Below are 7,458 nucleotides of genomic sequence, written 5' to 3' on the forward strand. Positions count from 1 at the left end.
AACTTACTATAACAACTGTTGCACTCATGTGAACTCATCCACTAAGTGTTGTACGTGTTATCATTCCTTATGTGTTGTGACTTCTACATCCGCATGGATTGTTCTTTTAGAATATGTGCATGTCCTATTATGTTGTCTGTTCCTAACAGAGTTGGGTCTTCCTCCCAACTGACTTGGGACTCACTCCCACCCTCTCCCTCTACAGTGAAAGAACCATTGACACAAGTGACACCAGCAATCACCATACATGTGAGCCTCACTTCTCAAAGACAAAGCAGACCACTCTCTTATGCTTACAAGTAAGAGTTGAGGCAAATCTTTAAGATAATGGCAACCTGGCCATCATACCGGATGGGACTCCCACACCAAATGGTGTGAGGTCTAGTTGGGACTTCATACTGGGGTGATCCCCTAAATGTTGGCGGGTCTAACACCGTCAACAGAATTATTCATAGATTACAAGCCTACTCACATCTCTCTTGAAAAAAAAATCATTTGTATGGAATGATGAGGCTATTTTGATATTCTCATTCTTAAAAAATACTATGTCTTCTACACCAGTATTGGCAATGCCTGAATTTGGAAAAACAATCATAGTAGAATGTGATGCATTAGGACAAGGAATTATATTATTAACACAAAAGGGATACCATTGGCTTTTGAAAGCGGAAAATTCAAGGGAAAAGATTTGGTGAAATCAACATATAAAAAAAAAAATATGGAACGATTTTACATGTAATAAAAAATGGCAATAGTATCTCATTTGGAAGAACTTTAAAGTCAATACAAACCATGATAGGCTGAAGTAATTTTTGGAGAAAATAATGTCATGAGAAGAGCAACAAAAATGAGTAGCAAAAATGTCAAGGTTTGATTTTGAAATAATCTACAAAAAGGGGAAGGGCAATGTAGTAGCATAAGCTCTTTCTAGAATAGAAGAGGCCTCAAGTTTATATTATATTACATCTTCTATTTTGGTATGGTTGGAAGAATCTTACCATGAATGAAAAAACAACAATTGTATTGAATAAAAAATACAGTGTAATGTATAAGGGAAGCAATGAATTCTCTCGAACATTGGGAGGGAAAGGAGATATACATTTATACAAGGGTAGAATATTTTTATGCCATCAATTAGAGTTGAAGAAAAAAATATCAATGGAGTCACACGACTCTCCATTGATAGGACATGAAGGGTTCCTTTAAAAATATCAAAGGATTAAAAAAGTTTGTTTTCTTGGCAAGGAAAGAAGAAAGATGCTAAACATTTGTAAGAGAATCTTAGGTTTTCCAAAGAAATAAAGGAGAGACAATAAAATATCTAGGGTTATGTTAGCCATTACACATACCTAATCAAAGATGCAAATATATATCAATGGATTGAATTATAGGGTTACCAAAATTGGAAGGTGTGGTCATTGTTGGACTCACAAAATATGCACATTTTTGTGGAATATAAATTGCATACTTGACAAGGAAAGTGAAAAAAATGTTCATAAAGGAATTCATAGACTTCATGTTTTTCCTAAAGTAATAATAAGTGAAAATAATCCAAAATTCAAAGGAAAATTTTTGAAATGTTTGTGGGATATAAGTGGAACAACACTTGCAATGAGTCTATCATATCATCCACAAATAGTTGCTTAAACAGAAATAGTTGACAAATGTTTTGAAGGTTATCTACAATGTTATTCTTTAGACAAGAATTTTCAATGGATGAAGTGGCCTCCTATGGTAGAATGGATGTATAATACTATCTATCGTACATCTACTAAAAGGAACCCATTTGAGGCCCTTTACTGATATCCAAATCCTCATATTTCATACCTTTTGCAAGATATGTCCAAAGCATAGGAAAACACGTCACATATGAAGAAGACTAAAGAAACTTTTGAAATTCTTATGGAATATCTTCAAATAGTTTAAAAGAGGATGAAGTAGTAAGAAGATCAACATTGAAGTGAAAGACAATTTGAGGAGGGTGATTGGGTATTTATGAGATTACAACCTTATAAGAAATCTACACTCAAGCAAAAGAAGACTAATAAATTAGCTCCAAAATATTATGGATTCTACAATATTATTCGCATGATTGGGCAAGTGTAATATGAGTTATATTTTCGTTCTTCTCAGATTCATAAGGTTTCTCATGTATCTTGCCTAAAAAAGGTTTTGAAAAAAACTATGCCAATGCAAATAGAACTTCTAGATGAAGAAGAGAAGTTGATTATTGAATAAGAAAAAGTTATAAATCATTTTTCTTCATCTCTTTGGAAAAGAACCATTATGGTGTACCTAATCAAGGGGAAGAATATGCCTCTGAATGAAGCTACATGAGAAAATGAGTAGTTCCTGAAGAAACACCCTCAGTTACAAACTTTGAGGGAAAAAATTTTAAAGGGGGAGGAGGGGTTGGGTTGCACTATGTTAAAGCCCTAATAAGAATTCATTATTAGTTTATTTATTATATTATTATGTCACTATAACTTTTTTATGATACCCTTTCATTATAATTGTACCCCTCTCTCTCTCTCTCTCTCTCTCTCTCTCTCTCTCTAGACACACACACATATATACACCAACCAAGGAGACATAATCTTAGAATCACCATATATTGTCTTGTGCATTGAATTTATTGTAAGAGGAGGTTTCCCCCTCAAAGTGGATTATATTCATTGACTTATTATCATATTTAAGGTGCATGGTTCATAGAAAAATGATCAATTTTCAACATCCTTGGTTAATTTGATTAATGGATTTCTCTTGTGCATGTTTGAGTGGAGATTTTATACACACATATATAGACCCATTCTTTCCTATATTTTCCATACCCAACCTTTTAGCCGCCAATTCATCTATTTTCTCTTTTCCTTTCTTTGCCTGAAAAAGGTAATGTCTTCCCCCATTTATAGGAGTTATGTTCCCCTAAAGCACCCTCTTCTCTCAAACTACTTATAGATATGGGGTCTGAGTAATAAGAAAGGGGGACATGTCTTATCATCCTCTTTTACCAGTGGATTTTTATCAAGGTTGGTAGCAACTTAATCATTCATAAACCCCACACCCCGTTATCTCGTCTAGTTTTCTTGGCACAAAGGATGTTTGTAGGCAAGACTGAGAAGTGAATGAAATATTTTTTCAAAGTAGCTATAAGTGATTCTTATAATTTCCAATTGTATGTTCCCCCGCAATATTAACTACGCCCAAAATTTCCTCTTTGAAAACCTTAGATGTGCTTTGATGACTTTGCTACACATATGATATCTTTCTCTCAAACTACTTCTAGATATGGGGTCTGAGTAACAAGCAAGGGGGCAATGTCTTATCCTCCTCTTCTACCAATGGATTTTTATCAAGGTTGGTAGCAACTTAGCCATTCCACATACCTAATCAAAGATGGAAATATATATCAATGGACTAAATTATAGGGTTACCAAAGTTGGAAGGCGTGGTCATTGTTGGACTCACAAAATATGCACATTTTTATGGAATATAAATTGCATTATTGACAAGGCAAGTGAAAAAAATGTTCATGAAGGAATTCATAGACTTCATGTTTTTCCTAAAGTAATAATAAGTGAAAATAATCCAAAATTGAAAGGAATTTTTTTGAAATAATTATGGGATATAAGTGGAACAACACTCGCAATGAGCCTAGAATATCATCCACAAATAGTTGGTTAAACAGAAATAGTTGACAAATGTTTTGAAGGTTGTCTACAAAGTTATTCTTTAGACAATAATTTTCAATGGATGAAGTGGCTTCCTATGGTAGAATGGATGTATAATACTATCTATCATACATCTACTAAAATGAACCCACTTGAGGCCCTTTACTGATAACCAACTTATATTTCATACTTTTTGCAAGATATGTCCAAAGCATAGGAAAAAAATTCACATATGAAGAATACTAAAGAAACTTTGGAAATTCTTACAGAATATCTTCAAATAGTGCAAAATAGGATGAAGTAGTAAGAAGATCAACATTGAAGTGAAAGACAATTTGAGGAGGGTGAGTGGGCATTTCTGAGATTACAACCTTATAAGAAATCTACACTCAAGCAAAAGAAGAATAATAAAGTAGCTTCAAAATATTAAGGATTCTACAATATTATTTGCATGATTGGGAAAGTGTAATATGAGTTATATTTTCCTTCTACCTACATTCATAAGGCTTCTCATGTATCTTGCCTAAAAAAGGTTTTGAAAAAAACTATGCCATTGGAAATAGAACTTCTAGCATTAGATGAAGAAGTGAAGTTGATTATTGAATAAGAAAAAGTTATAGATCATTGCTCTTCATCTCTTTGGAAAAGAACCATTATTGTGTACCTAATCAAAGGGAAGAATATGCCTCTAAATGAAGTTGCATGAGAAAATGAGTAGTTCATGAAGAAACACCCTCAATTAGAAACTTTGAGGGAAAAACTTTTTTGAAGGGGGAGGAGGGGTTTGGTTGCACTATGTTAAAGCCCTAATAAGAATTCATTATTAGTTTATTGGTTATATTGGTATGTCATTATAACTTTTTTATGATACCCTTTCATTATAATTGTACCCCTCTCTCTCTCTCTCTCTCTCTCTCTCTCTCTATCTATATATATATATATATATCTATATATATATATATATAGATATATATATATATATATATATATATATATATATATATATATGTATATATGTATATATGTATGTATGTATGTATGTATGTACACACACACACACCAACTAAGGAGACATAATCTGAGGATCACCATTTATTGTCTTGTGCATTGAATTGACTGTAAGAGGAGGTTTCCCCCTCAAAGTGGATTATATTCATTGACTTATTATCACATTTAAGGTGCATGGTTAATAGCAAAATGATCAATTTTTGACATCCTTGGTTAATTTGATTAATGGATTTCTCTTGTGCATGTTTGAGTGGAGATTTTCTACACACAGATATAGACCCATGCTCTCCTAGATTTTCCCTACCCAACCTTTTAGCCACCAATTCATCTAGTTTCTCTTTTCCTTTCTTTGCCTGAGAAAAGGTAATGCATTCCCCCATTTATAGGAGCTATGTTCCCCTAAAGAACCCTCTTCTCTCAAACTACTTATAGATTTTGGGGTCCGAGTAACAAGCAAGGGGGACATGTCTTATCCTCCTCTTCTACCAATGAATTTTTATCAAGGTTGGTAGCAACTTAGCCATTCCTAAACCCCCACGCCATGCCCCCTCCCTTCCCACCCCACCCCCCCCCCCCCCCCCCCCCCCCCCCACCCCCATCCCCACTTTATCCTCTAGTTTTTTTGGCACAAATGATGTTTGTAGGCAAGTCTGAGAAGTGAATCAAATATTTTTTCAAAGTAGGGATGAGTGATTCTAATAATTTCCAATTTTATGTTCCCCCGCAATATTAACTACGCCCAAAATTTTCTCTTTGAAAACATTAGATGTGCTTTGATGACTTTGCTACACATATGATATCTTTCTAAGAGGACTCCAACAAACAAAATATATTGTGTATACTTTGAATATCTTTCACAGGGACCAAAAGAGCTTCACAATCCTTAACAAGTCTAGATTGATACCATACCTTCGCCTTATTGCTCATGTCCTTTTCAAACATTGGAGTTGAAGGTTTTATGAGATCATTTTTTTCACTAAACTTTTGGGACAAACTATCTTTCATAGTCTTTGGCAACATATCATAAGTATGGCACTAGGAGCAATGAAATGACACATCAACATAACCCAAAATTTGATTGAAAGCATGATTCTTGACTATTATCTCCAAATCATATAATTTTCCTTGTACACCAATTTCCACCAATACTCAAGCTATTGAGTGAGATATGTTGGACTTATATGACACATCTATCTTCGCAACCCTTTTTAATAGATTACCAAAAAACCTAAGATGGAGTCATCTTAAAGGGTTTGTAACCAAGTGTTTAAAGAATCCACTAGGAATCTTCTTCCTTGGAATTTACCATCTAAGGCTTTACTACAATATTATAGAAGATAATCAACCTTCAAGTCAAGCACCCCCCTCTCATCATCTCAAAACCTTCCTTTGCTTCTTAGCTCTGCCTTCCTTCTTTGACACCTCCTCATAACCTCTTCGTAGATCAACATCCAAAATCCTACAAGAAAAGCCTACACCACTAGTCTCCATATTGGCTATGTCACCCCTTGAACACTAACTCAAAAACTTGCTAACTAAGAAACAACAAGGAATTCACTACAAAACCCTTGTTATGTAAGAGTTGAGGCCTTGTCACCACCAATGTCAACAAACCTAACAACATCGCCCCCATATTTAATTTAGGAGTAATCTACAACTTAATTCATGTCAACTGAAACATTTGTGTGTACTAAAAAGCCCAACAGGTACATGAGAGGCATTCCTAATTCACTATCCAAAAAAATTTCACAAAAAAACTTTTTTTTGCCTCCAAATCACCGCTTGGTATGTTTGCAAATTCTTAGCTAAGGAAATGATATTTGTGTAGATTATGAAAATTTGTTCTTAAAAAGTCTTTTAAATAATCCAATAATTGATGATGTAGCTCCATTGTCTTCCAAGCTGACTACAAAATGTTCCACCAAACCCTAACTTTAGCCCTAATTATAATCCAGCATATACATATAGATATAGATATGGGGATATCATTATTTCGCTTTATATGAAATGTTAGAAGGAAAAGCAGCAAAGGGATTTATGGTTGTAGATTTATTGCCGGAGAAGAATTTTATTTGGGGTTTCTTAGTTCCACCAAACCCTAACTTTAGCCCTAATTATAATCCAGCATATACATATAGATATAGATATGGGGATATCATTATTTCGCTTTATATGAAATGTTAGAAGGAAAAGCAGCAAAGAGATTTATGGTTGTAGATTTATTGCCGGAGAAGAATTTTATTTGGGGTTTCTTATTTATTGCTGGAAGTTGTCTGGATAAGAACTGATCATGAGTTTTTATAAGCCTGGCTTAGACTTGTATTGAGATAATTAAGATGGTTTAGGCTATTCCTTGCTCCGAAAAGTTACTGTCTATATTGATTGTTATATTATCGGTTAAGTGTTATATTGATTGTTATATTATCGGTTAAATGTTACTTTGTATTTTTTATCATTATATTTCTTAAAACTTAAAACTATATGTTTTTAAGAAAAATTGATTGAAACCCAAAGCACCAAATGTGCGATATATTTGTCTCCTAAATCAAAATATGTGAAAAAAAAAATATGAAAATATGAATATTATATAGCCTTTCTGTGATTGGGCATATTATTTTGTGCTTGAGGTTTATTTTCGTTTAGTATTTCTTATGCATTAGAGCACTGCAGGTTTGTTATGATTCTTAAGGAAAGCATCCAACTTGATTTTTAGTTTATAATATGTTGTTTTTCCATATGTATAGGTATTTGGTTTGGTATTGGAATGTGGACTTATTGG

This window comes from Pinus tabuliformis, chromosome 5_1 (genome assembly GCF_031772625.1).
Source record: "Pinus tabuliformis cultivar Carrire ecotype Pingquan chromosome 5_1, CPIR1, whole genome shotgun sequence".
Lineage (NCBI taxonomy): Eukaryota > Viridiplantae > Streptophyta > Pinopsida > Pinales > Pinaceae > Pinus > Pinus tabuliformis.